The 12,223-nt window shown below is 39.0% G+C and overlaps 1 protein-coding gene across 3 annotated transcripts in view; it reads right to left on the bottom strand.

The window, feature by feature from the left end:
* SYT1 (synaptotagmin 1) overlaps positions 1-12,185 on the bottom strand; it is a 359,307-nt gene extending 347,122 nt beyond the window's left edge. For 2 of the 3 annotated variants that reach the window (XM_032184865.1, XM_032184880.1), the window contains exon 1: positions 12,039-12,185. The gene's annotated coding sequence lies outside the window, so the exon portion shown is untranslated. Of the gene's footprint in view, positions 1-10,631; positions 10,781-12,038 lie in introns of those variants that run through there. The other variant, XM_032184872.1, reaches the window with a different exon arrangement.
* Positions 12,186-12,223: the final 38 nt, after the last annotated feature.

Here is a 12,223-nt window from a genome sequence, read left to right as displayed (position 1 = left end):
TCCTTATAGCACTTCATTGAAACAAATAGTTTACACCCTGAAGCTTTAATGTCACAGTATATTCCCATGCAAAATGATGTGATGCCATGATTTTAAGGGGGTCATATATTACGAGGATCATCTGATTACATTTCTATGTACAAGTTACAGAAGTCTACTTAAACAGATTCTGCACTATAGCTCAGAAAATTTAATTTCCGTCAAAAAGTATGACAACCCACAGCCTTAAAGTACATAAAGGTAAATAGTTGGGAAGTCAAACAAGAAGGAACCAAGCTAACCCCCAAAAGCACTGCATCTGATTCAGATGCAAAACTTATTGCAGCTCTGAGAGAGGGGAAAAAAAAAAGACGCTGTTGCAATGTTGAAAAAGAACAAACAAACAAAAAAAAAAAACACTGCTTTTCTTCTCTACCCTGAGAGCTTTTCTGATCAGAGGAGAGACAATACAAGTTGCTCCTTACTTTTCCAAGTTTGATTATTTCCATCACTCCTATTTGTGCAGATCTGCACACTTCAGGCAAGATCCAAAGCTTAGCAAAGGAGGTAACACTCTGTGATGGTTTTAACATGCAGGTCTCAGGAAACACCATCTCGCAATTGTTGCGATGCATAGGAATGTAAGGAGTCTCCTCTCACGCAATCCCAATTATCAGTGCAGACTGGACAAGACCAACTTTAGCTCCGATAACTATTAGTGGAATATTCTCTCCCTGCCCCCCAACACAACAGACCCTTTATGGTGTCACTGACAAGATGTCCATCTTCCCATGGTCCCCACAAGAAAGTTTTAATGACTATTAAAAATGCTATTTGTGCATATAAAGCTTGTTCTTTCCTGACAGCTCTGCAGATTCTGAAAAGACTGATCAGCTATCATATATAGCAAAACATGCAAGTTTAGCTCTGTATATTCTTTTTAAATCTAGAGTCTTGCATAAAACTTTTTTTTGTTGTTGTTATTTTTTGTTATTTTTTTTTTTGATTCCCACAAATGACATACTAGACTGAGCAAAATAAAGAAATTGAACCAGATTTTAATTTACTTATATATATATATATACATCCCCTTTTAGGTCCAATTACTTCTTTTTATTTGCAACTGTTGAATGCAGTTTTTGGCATTCACCATGTATTACTAGTTTTAAACGATCCAATTCTCTTCACAGAAAAGATGCTATGGCAATTAGTTATTTGCTATTAATTTGAATTCATAAAACCTGGGTTCAGTTTTTAGCCTTGCCCTATGCTCCTCAGTAAGGCCATAGGCACATAATTTAGGATTTAAATGGTCCACGTTAGGCATCTAAAAATTAGCTGATTAAGTCTCATCTAGTGATCTCAGACTTTTTACAGTCACTGGAAAGGAACTGATACCTCCAGAGAGCAGTCCATCTCACAGCTCAACTTAGGTCAAATGAATCACCTTCTGAAAGTATTTAAAGTTAAATGAGATGAATCCTATCCTTAATCTCCCTCTGCCATTGATCCCCATCTGTCAAATGGGATTTAGGTTTCACCACATCAATACGACTCATATGAAGCCCACCCTGTGCTACTTAGTTGTTTTGTTTATATTACATAGCAGCCGCTAATCTATCTGTTGCACACATACTTGTATTTATTTACAAAAAGCTAACCCTAACCTGAACTCTTGGTAACAGTTTGGGTCTATCTTTAAGACAGATGAGGTAAGTCTTGTCTTTCAATTTGTTTCACCCATTTACAGTATCACATATCAGACTGTGAAGAGTTTCTCCTGTACCAACTCCTGATTGAAAGGGGGGGCAGAAGATTCTAACAATTACACCAATCTCCAGAGAGAGGAACTGGCTCTTGTACTGGGGAAGCTGATGTAGCAGAACTCTGCTAATTCCCCTATCACAGAAACCTTTAGAAATTGTTTTCTGGCATGAAGTAGCTAGCCTCTTAAGTATTACTGGAGTTGGAACTAGTTTATCTGCTTTACGCCAGATAAATTCCCTTCTGGCCACACAAAGCTAAAATCCAGCCCCTTTGTACCATCCCTCCTGCAAGTAATTCAAATCTCAGTTGTGAACATGGCATTATGCATAAAAACAGCTTTCTTTATGAGCAAGCCAAACAGTTTACCCAGTTTTCAGCTGGAAAGTGGCAAATCACATTACTGGGGAACTCTCCTCCCTTCCCCCCATTTAAAATTGATAGATTCATAAGTTATATCACAATGAAAGAGGTTGAAAAGAATAACTCAGCCTGGTTTCAAATTGGAACTGAAAACTGAGTGTCCAAGTCCCCCAGCACAAACAGTACAGCCTCAATGACCAGCAAAACATAAATTATATCTAACAGAATGCTTAACAGGTCTGTTCACTTTTTCATGTATGAAATTTCTGTGACACAATTAAAATTAAAATCTCCTTTCAAGGAGATGGTCAATATGTTTACAGCAATGAATTGTTTATTGATCTCTAGGTGCCTTAAATAATGTCACTTTTTCAACATTTGGGCTAATTATTATTTGTTTTGCACAACAGGCCTCATCCTCAGACAAAGCTCTGGATCCTATTATGTTAGACACAGTATAAACACATTACAAGGTATGTCAGGCCCTGTTCTAAAGAGACTGCTAAGCAAACACTGCTTCTCGCACACATGGAGCAACACTTGATGAAACAGCTGTCACTGGTTACAACCCATATTTGGAATTCAGTGTTAACTGCTCACCTCTCTACATCCTCCATCAGCCCTTACTCATTTTCTTTGTTCCATAAAAAAGCCTGCCTACTATACATTAGGATGTTTGCCAAAAAAACTAAAGTGCCACTTTTGATTTTTCCTATGTGTCAAGGCAAGCAAGTAGCCTACGACATCAGAATAGGTTTAAAAGCCTAAATAGCTATTTTAAGTGAAGGTGACAATAAATGACTTTTTATGCAACCTTCCAACTCATATGTAAGTGCTTTGAAAAAAAAAAGTATGTATATACAAGTTTCTGAGATGTAAGTCAACGCATCTAATGAAAGGAAATATGATTTACTGAGAAATGCATTAACAAGAATCCTGGTCTAAGCCAGACAGAATTGGATGTACAACATTAAGGCAAATCCAATGGAAAAAGCAATGTGGCCTGAAGCAGTTGCTTGCTTTGTGGCAGGAAACAAAATTTCATCGTGTCCATTGTAGCCTAGATCCATGCACCTTATCAAGGGGGGAAAAGAAACAACGTGCATTTACTGCAATTGATAGCTCCTGTGCACAGTTCAAATGCGTATCTGTGAGATGATGGCTCTTGTTGCATACTAGCCTTGCTGAGACTAACCAGCTGACCTTGGTTACATCTCTGGCATGTAGTGATTCAAACTAGAGAATCATCATCCCAGAACCAACATGTACAGAATTTTGACTGTCCTTGAACAACATACAGTCCCTCCATTCTCACACTTCACTGTAAGCCAACATTACCTTTAGTTCCTCCCAGTCCTGTTGTGGTTTCATGTACACACAAAGAACTCATGCAGCAACTGATAATGAAGCAATAATTTTAAACTAAAACAAACCCAACTCATCACAATCAATGGACTTGCTGATGGCCTTAAAGAATAGAACAGTTTCAGTACATTCCCCTACTTTTTTTCTTTTAAACCCTAGGGCATAAGATAAACAATAACAGTTGTAAATTTACAAATACACCTCTCAAACTTTGTACTTAGAAATAATTATTTCAAATAAATTCTAAGTGTGATTGAAGCAACTATCTTAAGTATCTTACTAGCACTATGGCTATAGTTCAGCCATTTTTCCCCTCAGTTTAAAGGTGTTTACGTGTATGTTGCCTCATCAGCATAATTCCTTCGCTATTCAAAACTCTATGCATCTATCCTAAAAGGGCCTGTAAAATATTCAGTATTTGGCCTAATGGAAGGGAAGAGAACCCTGAATAATCTGTTCACTATAATAGACCAAATACATCTTTGACTAGGCTTGGTACTCACTATATCCACCTATGGTCTTCTGTCCACTCCTTTCAACTTCGCAGTTTCACCTACTTAAAATTTCTGAAGCCAGCACACTGAAAATGATGCTAAGATTTTGTTCTTCTTAACCCCTCCCTTTCCCAACCCCAAATTAATTACTTTTCTTCATCACAGCAGTCTGAACTGTGTGTGGCAGAAACCAGTAACACCACTGACTAAAAGATGCTAGGTGATGACTTCTTCCAGCAAATCTAGCTTTATTCTGTGAAATCAGTGAACACTGTTGAACAATTCAGATGTTAAGATAAGAATATTCGACCATTCCTAAGAGCCAAATTTCAACCCAAAGCAAATTAAATATTCAAGTATCATTTTCACACCAAATGGAAATTCCAAAGCCGTAACTACAGGAAAACTGACAAGTCCCATTAAAACTGTGCTGATTCTTTTTTCTTTCATCTGTATGCAATACATCTTGGAATCCCATTGACAGGATTTCCATCTGACCTTATTTATATGGAGAAGCAGAAGTAAATTTCAGCTTTAGGGATATGTATGAGTTCTCCAGTAACTGACAGTGTAGACAGTGTCTACCATGCCTGCAGAAGTCTGATCCACCACCTTTAGTGAACATTTGTCTGGCTGCTGCTTTGAAAGCCAGATGACACTACTTGGGTAAACAGTATTCAGTTCAAAGTTCTGTGTTTTTATACCTGCTTGACACTGGGATAGAATCATTAGAACTACTATTATTATTATTCTAGAATGATGATTTTCATAGCAAGTTCAATGCCTTGTTCACCTATAACCATACAGAACTTTCATCAATATTTATGAAGAATTTACTCTAGAGTAAACAGCTCACAATTATTAGCCAGTGTACAACTTGTAAAGCCAATATTTGCATATTAAATATTAACATAAGTCCAAGTTATTATCAAAAGTGGACATATATTTGGAAAATGACAAAAAGAGTCTACAGCCTATGACTTCAGGCATTTTTGTCCCAGATGATTTTATTTAAGTTTTCAGTTTTACAACTTTCTCAGTAAAGAAGTACTCATACACATTAATATAGAAAAATACCTTTCAATCCTATCATGTAGGATTGAAACAAATTTACAAGACAAGAGTGCTGAAGGCCTTACCTAGCTACAGCAGAACGTGAAACAGGAATTGACCTCTGTCAAGGTCACACGAACATTCTCCTGTTGTTTCTCTGCTCTAAGTAGCAGATGAATAAGCTAAGAAAGCTTAATGCAATAAAGCTGAATCTGAAGAACAAATGCAAGGTATCTTCTTGTTATTAATATAGGAAAAAACATCTTTGACAAAAAGGAAAACTACAGAAAAAAAGCAGACTTTATCTGAGGAGTTATTAATATCTCCCAGATAGGCTTATCAAATGCAACAGTTTAACAAATTTATCTTTAATCAAAGATGTCAGCTGTTATAGAAAAGTACGCTAATTTCAGGATGCAGAAATCCTATAATTTCTACAAAATCCTGCAGAGTCAAGATGTTGTTCCATTTCTGGTCAAGTACACGTTTGTATCCCATCCTTGCCTGGACTATGCAAGGACATATCTTCAGCAATTCAACGGGAGGACACTCTCAAAGATACCTCACTTTCCATTTCGGTAAGACTGTATCCTCCTTAGAAGGAGCACTTATTGTGCTATCAATACCAACAATTAAACACCCATAGCTTGACAGGTGGAAAGAGGACACGGAAGACTCTAAGCGACACAAAGTTCTCCTGGTGCAAGGTACTGTGCAGGATGCAGAGTTCCCCAACTCAAATACCATGCCCAAGTGTTGCTACATGCAAGGCTGGCTCCAGAACAGATTTGGTAGAAGGCAGACCTTCAGGTAGAACCATTCTCTTGGGCATCTGCAAACCAATAAACAGTACATTTACACAGGCCCAGGCCAAACTGATGAGATGCAAGATATTGCTTGTTATTCTTTCAAATGTGGGAGAACCAATATCCTTTTAAACAGTATCCTATTATAAATACAACATATAATTTTATAAGTTACTGTTCTTTCCATTTATTTCAACGAGCTTTAAATCAGGTCTCAAAGATTAATACCAGATAGATAGATACACAGAAGTGTCTTGTCAGTAAGGTAGGACAAAATAGGATTATAAAATAAAAGGGCAGCTTAAGAGAATTTCAGACCAAATCTCTTCACACTACAAGAATAACATGTCACAAGACCTTTTACAGAAAAAAAAGCAAAAAACAATAACCTCATCCAAGACACTCAAGAGGAGTTAATGGCAGCAAGTTCAAGAGGTCAGCAATTTTAAGGCCAGATGATTATCCGGTCTGTTCTCACGGATTAATACAAAAAAATATCCAGCAACTTCCTTATCAAAACTAGAACTTGTACTTGATGTATGTAAAAAGAGATGAAATACCAATCTAGGGACTTTGAGCAGAAAGTGTTATCTCCTCAGTAAACTGGACCATATGCTTACTATTCTAATAGATAAAATCTGATACCTTCTAGTCCAAACTCCTCAAGCTCGCAGACCCACCCAGGCTGCTCCATGACATACTGTAGAGTACTACAGTATTGTATATGAATAACAGTATTTTCACTGTGCAGGAATCAAGGAAGCTCTTGTTATATACAGTTTTCCAAAGAGAATACAGTCTCTTTTGACTCTCACCAAGAAGCATATTTGCCCTAAGACACTGTACTCCCGAGTCTCTTCTCTAAACTAATTAGTTGTCCAGCATCCCCTTTGAAGCTGGGCATCTTTTCTACCCTCAACAGTTCAGTGTTTATGACCACATACAGCTTCTCTGCTCTTTAGTGACAATGACAGATGATGTTCCCTCGATGTAATCCCTAAGTCCTTTTGGTGTCACTGCTCTGGGAGAAAAGATTAAAAAAAAATAAAAAAAAAGGAAGTAGGCAAAATAGTACACTTCAGTTTGTTAAAATACACATTTAGATGTAGTAGGATGAGAAAAAAAATTGAAGACAATCTATAATAACACTTGCTTCAACTTTATTACATATTCATGAGAATAAAATCGGCACAAAAAAGTATTTTATTCCTGATCTTTGTTAAAGGTAATGAATAGAGTTGGCATAATGGAGACAGTGTTTCCTCCTATACTATTTCTTCTGTGATTGATCAAGTTAAAATAAAAATTAACCCATTCACATGGACAATGGTGATCTTCTGCAGTACTATTTCTTAGTACACCACATTAAGCTAAATCAAATGCCTTAAAATAAAAATAAAATAAAATAAAAAAAAAACTGACAATTTCAACAGCATACATTTGTTTTGTACATTTAAATTAAAACATTTTCCTTTAAACAAAGCAGATTTGGATGCTATCAATCTTTAGCCTTCCACTACTTGGTAACAAATTTAGTCTTCTAGGACACTAATTCAGAATGTCACCATCCCACTCTATGATTTCTTCAAGTTACTGTGTGGAGCCTTTTAAAACAAAGTAGCACTCCAACTGTAACCATCATGCCATCTTCTAAGACTTCAAGATTTGATGATAGAAATCAAATAGAAATAGATTAATTGTAAAGAAATACTCCCCATAGCTCTAGAAGGGAATAAAAATATAAATAAAAATTGCATGTAGCAAGCAGTTATTAAGTTTTTAGAACAAGAAGAGCTAGGTTTAACATCCACCCGTCAATTGCGTATGTGCATGTGCATATCTAGAAATTTTATCACTGTTAGTGAGCATCCTGAACCAGGTAAACCTTTTTACATGGGTCTTTATTTCCACAATGCCTTCCATAAAAGCACTCCAATTATTAATTGCCACAAGGCTATTCAAATACAAGAAGATGAGGCAGCTTGCTAGCAATCTTGTCTCAAAGCTTGGGTGACATTTACCAGCTTTCCCATATTGCAACTGCTACATTGATTTTCAGCTACACGTAAGAAGCCAATACCATTCAGATAAAGGGTATGAAGCAGAACTCACAAATAGATTTATAATCAACTTCATTAAATCACTGAGCAGCTTTGAGGCATGTATTCTCATGTATCTGAGGCACTGTACTACCTAGTCACCATAACCTTGGCTACATTATTAAAATAATTACATTAGGGTACTACTGTAAATCCTGAATAATAGCTGATAAGTATAGACAGCATAATTAAATAAACACATTGGTTTTGGCTACTTCTAAATAAAGTTTTACTGTGCTTGATTATTATATTAGTATAATTATCCAGAGTTAATGAAATCCAACCAGTTCGGTAAATTTCTGATAACACTTCTTTGTATTTCTATGGTCTTCCATTTTTAAATAATGGTATTAGTAGCTTATCAGATAATTATGCTAAACAGGAAGCAATCTGGATTTACTTTGTGTTCTGACACATCTTTCCCAGCATCTTTAGGGATGACTAAAAAAGAAAGTGACATCTTGAATTGGCAAATCTCTCGGAATCTAAAAGATGGCAGCATCACTCCTTCTACAATGGAGACAAAGTGTTCAGTGCCTGCAATTCCAGAAAAATGCCTTCAGACTAGTAATGATAATAAAAGTGCTGAGGGAGTTATTTTATTACAGCTAATCTCTTGCTTTTGCATTATGTCTCAAAAAAATTTTTTTTGCTTAACTTATTTAAGCCAGACAACTTTTTCCACGCATTGCTTGTACAAGCCATTCTGCTTGTTCCTGTACTTCCTGACAGAGATTGCCCATAGCCTGCTCTTACCCTCTCACCAACAAAAATTACAAAGAGCTGTTGCCAGTTGTCCTGCTTCTAATCCACCTGCTTTGGTATCTGGTATTTTTGCAAAAGATACAGCAGTGTAACCAGCATTTCCTAATCCCCCCTCTTAAGAGTGTATTAGGAAGGAGTAAAGCTCCTCTAGCAAAGACAACATTTGTACATAAAGATCCTGAAAATATTTGTTAACATAATGCTTTGTTTATTCAGTCTGGCAAATGCTTTTATTTTAACCTCAAGTATCTTTAGTAAATGTCAGTGGTAAACACAAATTCATAGCTGGCTAACAAGTTTCCCTTATGTGTATTTCTAATTAAGCTTCTTCCTAGATACAGAGTAGTGTTTAAGACAAGCATTCTGTAGAGAATCAAAGTAAATCAAATGACCAAGTATTTCTTTGTGAAACTGAACATTTTTATGGGCATCACCAGCAGAGGGAAGGAGATCCTTGTATCCATGCGTAATAATTCCTCCATGCTTCTATTCTGGATCACACAGAGAAATTTTCTTTTTCTTTCCAATTGTATTGCAAACTTCGATGTCTCTTCCACAACAGGCAATACAAGGTTGCACACACTCTTAATTTGGAACTTCCTCTTAATTAGGAACTTCCCAGTAAGAAATCATATATGCATTTAAACTCCTAGATATATAAATATAAGACCACACGTTTACATAGAAATATTTTTAAGATTGTGTTCAGACTGCAGAATGGACAAGAAAAGCCTACAACATACTAAACGAAAGCTTTGTTTTCATGTGAGGAAGCATCAATTAGCAGAGTTCTGTATGGCTGAGTGGCTTAAAAACTTCTGTCAAGACCCTTAGCTGCTACTACTTCTTTTTTACGTGTAACAGTGAACCCTGCCAAAAGACCATAAAAATTGATTTTATGTTTCCGGTCTCTCAACGCCAGCTGGAAAAGTATAGATTTTTTTTTCCTCCCCCCCTAGGTTTCTGACAAACAGAACCTTTCTTTATCTTACACCTTCTAAGCTACTATGCTAACCAAAGCTGAACATTTTCTGGGTTCTTATATCTGATTCAAGTTATGATTAAGGTAAGGGAAAGTTTCAGATTGTTAAACCAAATACTGTTTTAAATCTGTAGTTCTGAAACGTCTTCTAGTGCGTCATTGTCACAAGGAATGCTGTATCCCATTTGCACGGCTATGACATACACGGCGAGTGATTATTTTCCACATTTGTTCTGTGGAAGTGTTAGAACTGCACTGTTAGTCTGTGAGCTACCTCTTTAAATTCCAGTATCAATCCTTAAAATGGATTTAGCATCTTTTGCATCAAACATTAATAAGGCTCACTTAGGCAATCTTAATGTGAAGGAAAATTGGTCTTGTATGAAATGGCTACACTGGAACATTTCATGCTTTTGCAAGTGCAGGAGTATGATTATTTCCTACAGTATGTCATTATCTTCTGCCCTGTGGTTCTTTTTTAAATTATCTCTTCTCACTCAAGCTGCCTACACTATGTTTTTAAGCTATGTAGTTTTCAATTTATGAATTGCATGCATGCAAATTTTGAGCAACTATACCAGAAGCCAAGTAATAGACCATATTAAAGTATATTCCCGTCGGACACTACTAATGGAAGTACAATCCCCAAAAAGCTTGTAAGAAGAAAAAAATACATATATATACACACATGCACACACACACACACATATTTGTCTCTGAAGACATAAAATCAGGTCATTTGTTTCCAAGAAACAAACAAGTGACAAGAAAATACTATTCTAGGCACACACGGAATTCCCTTACACTTTCTCTGAGCAGGTTTATTTAAGCATGGCAGGAGATGTCAATTCATACACTCAAAGCAAATTAAGTTTCCTGCCCACTTGTCCTTGTACCCAAAAGCTCCCCCCTTTTCAGGGTCATTTCTACAACAACTGCTTCTCTAACTCTAGATACCTACCCACCAGGGAAAGGAGTCTCCTCTTGCGTCTCCAACTATTGTCTGCTGTTTCTCAGGACGAAAGAACTCTCTCAGACAACAAAGCAGTTCAAACAGCACGCAATAGATTAACGCCGAACACGGATGGCACATTACATAGCGCTCAAAGGATCAATACTGCCGTTGCTGATCCAGTAGCCTTGCTGTGGTCTACAACACGTACGTGCATCTAGAATTACCGTACTGACCTTTGTACGGAAAATAGTATTTCAGAGTGAAATACTATTGAATTACAGCATTCTGCATTGAGTTTACAAGGTCATAAACACGGAGCTCCCTGTTCTTCACTTGCAAATGGCTACTAAATAAGGAAAATGAGACTTGACATCCCCCTGACAATCAGAAGAAATGATTTATTTGGATGCTAACATCTGTCTCCAGATTGTGGCCAAGTGCTTTTCTGTGCTCATTTAGGACTCCACTTGCAAAGCTTTTCAGTTACATTTACCTAGAGATTTCTCTCTACCACTTCCCATCTGACAGAAATCACTCAGCTGGGTCTGATGAATAATAGCAAAAGGCAGCTTGTATCAGAGATGATTGAATTACAGATTGTTGAAAGTGCCATAAAGGCTCATTCCAATGACTACATTTAATTTATTTACTATGCGGACTACTAGAAACCGATAGGCATTTGATATCTTTATTTCAGAAGCCTCGAAACAAAAGAAACATTAACATTCTTCGCCACTTCCTCACTACTCCACCTCGAAGAGTTTGATAAGCCAAATTAACTTTTAAACGGAGTGCTGATGCCGTACCCAGAGCGGGCGAGCATACAAAGCAGGGCACAATACCCCAGAAACCACAGCAAGGCAGGCAGCACACAGAAGGGGAGGGCAACAACGTCCGAGGAACCCCAGATGAAATCGCATGGAAAAAAAAAGAATGGGCTTCATCGCTAAGTATGAGAGGATTGTGTGTTTTTTTTTTTCTTTTTTTCTTTTTTAATTGTAACGCCAGTGATTAGAGGCTGCCCCTACGAGAGGGAGGGGGGGAAGGTGGGGCCGGGCGCTGGCACCCGCCGTGCCCCCGCCGCCCCTCCCGGCCGCGCCCCGCCGCTGCCGGACAGCGGCAGAGCGCCCGGCCACGGGCAGGGCACGGCCGGGGGAGCCCCAAACCGCCCCGGGGCCGCCTCCCCGCCGCCTCCGGACCCGGGCAGCGCCGGGAGGGCGGCGGGCGCCGCGCCCGCTGCCGGAGCGGGAGGAGGACGAGAGGATGGAGACGGAGGAGGGTGGGAGAGGGGGGCGAGGGGGGCGCCCCCGCTGTGCCAGCCGCTCCCCGCCCCCCCGCAGCGTGCGCCCCCCCTCCCATTCCCACTCCCCCCCTACCCCCCCGGCGGCGGGCAGCCCCGGGGCGCTGCCTTACCTGGCAACCGGGGCGGGCGCTGCCGGCGCGTCCTTCAGCGCTCCCCCCGCGGCGGGGCCGCGCTCAGCCCCGGCCCCTCCCGGTGCGCGGAGCGGCGCGGAGCGGTGCGCCCCCGCGCAAGGCAGGCTGTACACCCCCCTTCTCCCTTCCCTTCTTCCCTTCCCCACCCCGTCCCTATGCCCCCA

This window comes from Aythya fuligula, chromosome 1 (assembly GCF_009819795.1).
Source record: "Aythya fuligula isolate bAytFul2 chromosome 1, bAytFul2.pri, whole genome shotgun sequence".
Lineage (NCBI taxonomy): Eukaryota > Metazoa > Chordata > Aves > Anseriformes > Anatidae > Aythya > Aythya fuligula.
Note: the sequence above shows the minus strand (reverse complement) of the source record. Positions and strands in the feature narration are given on the sequence as shown.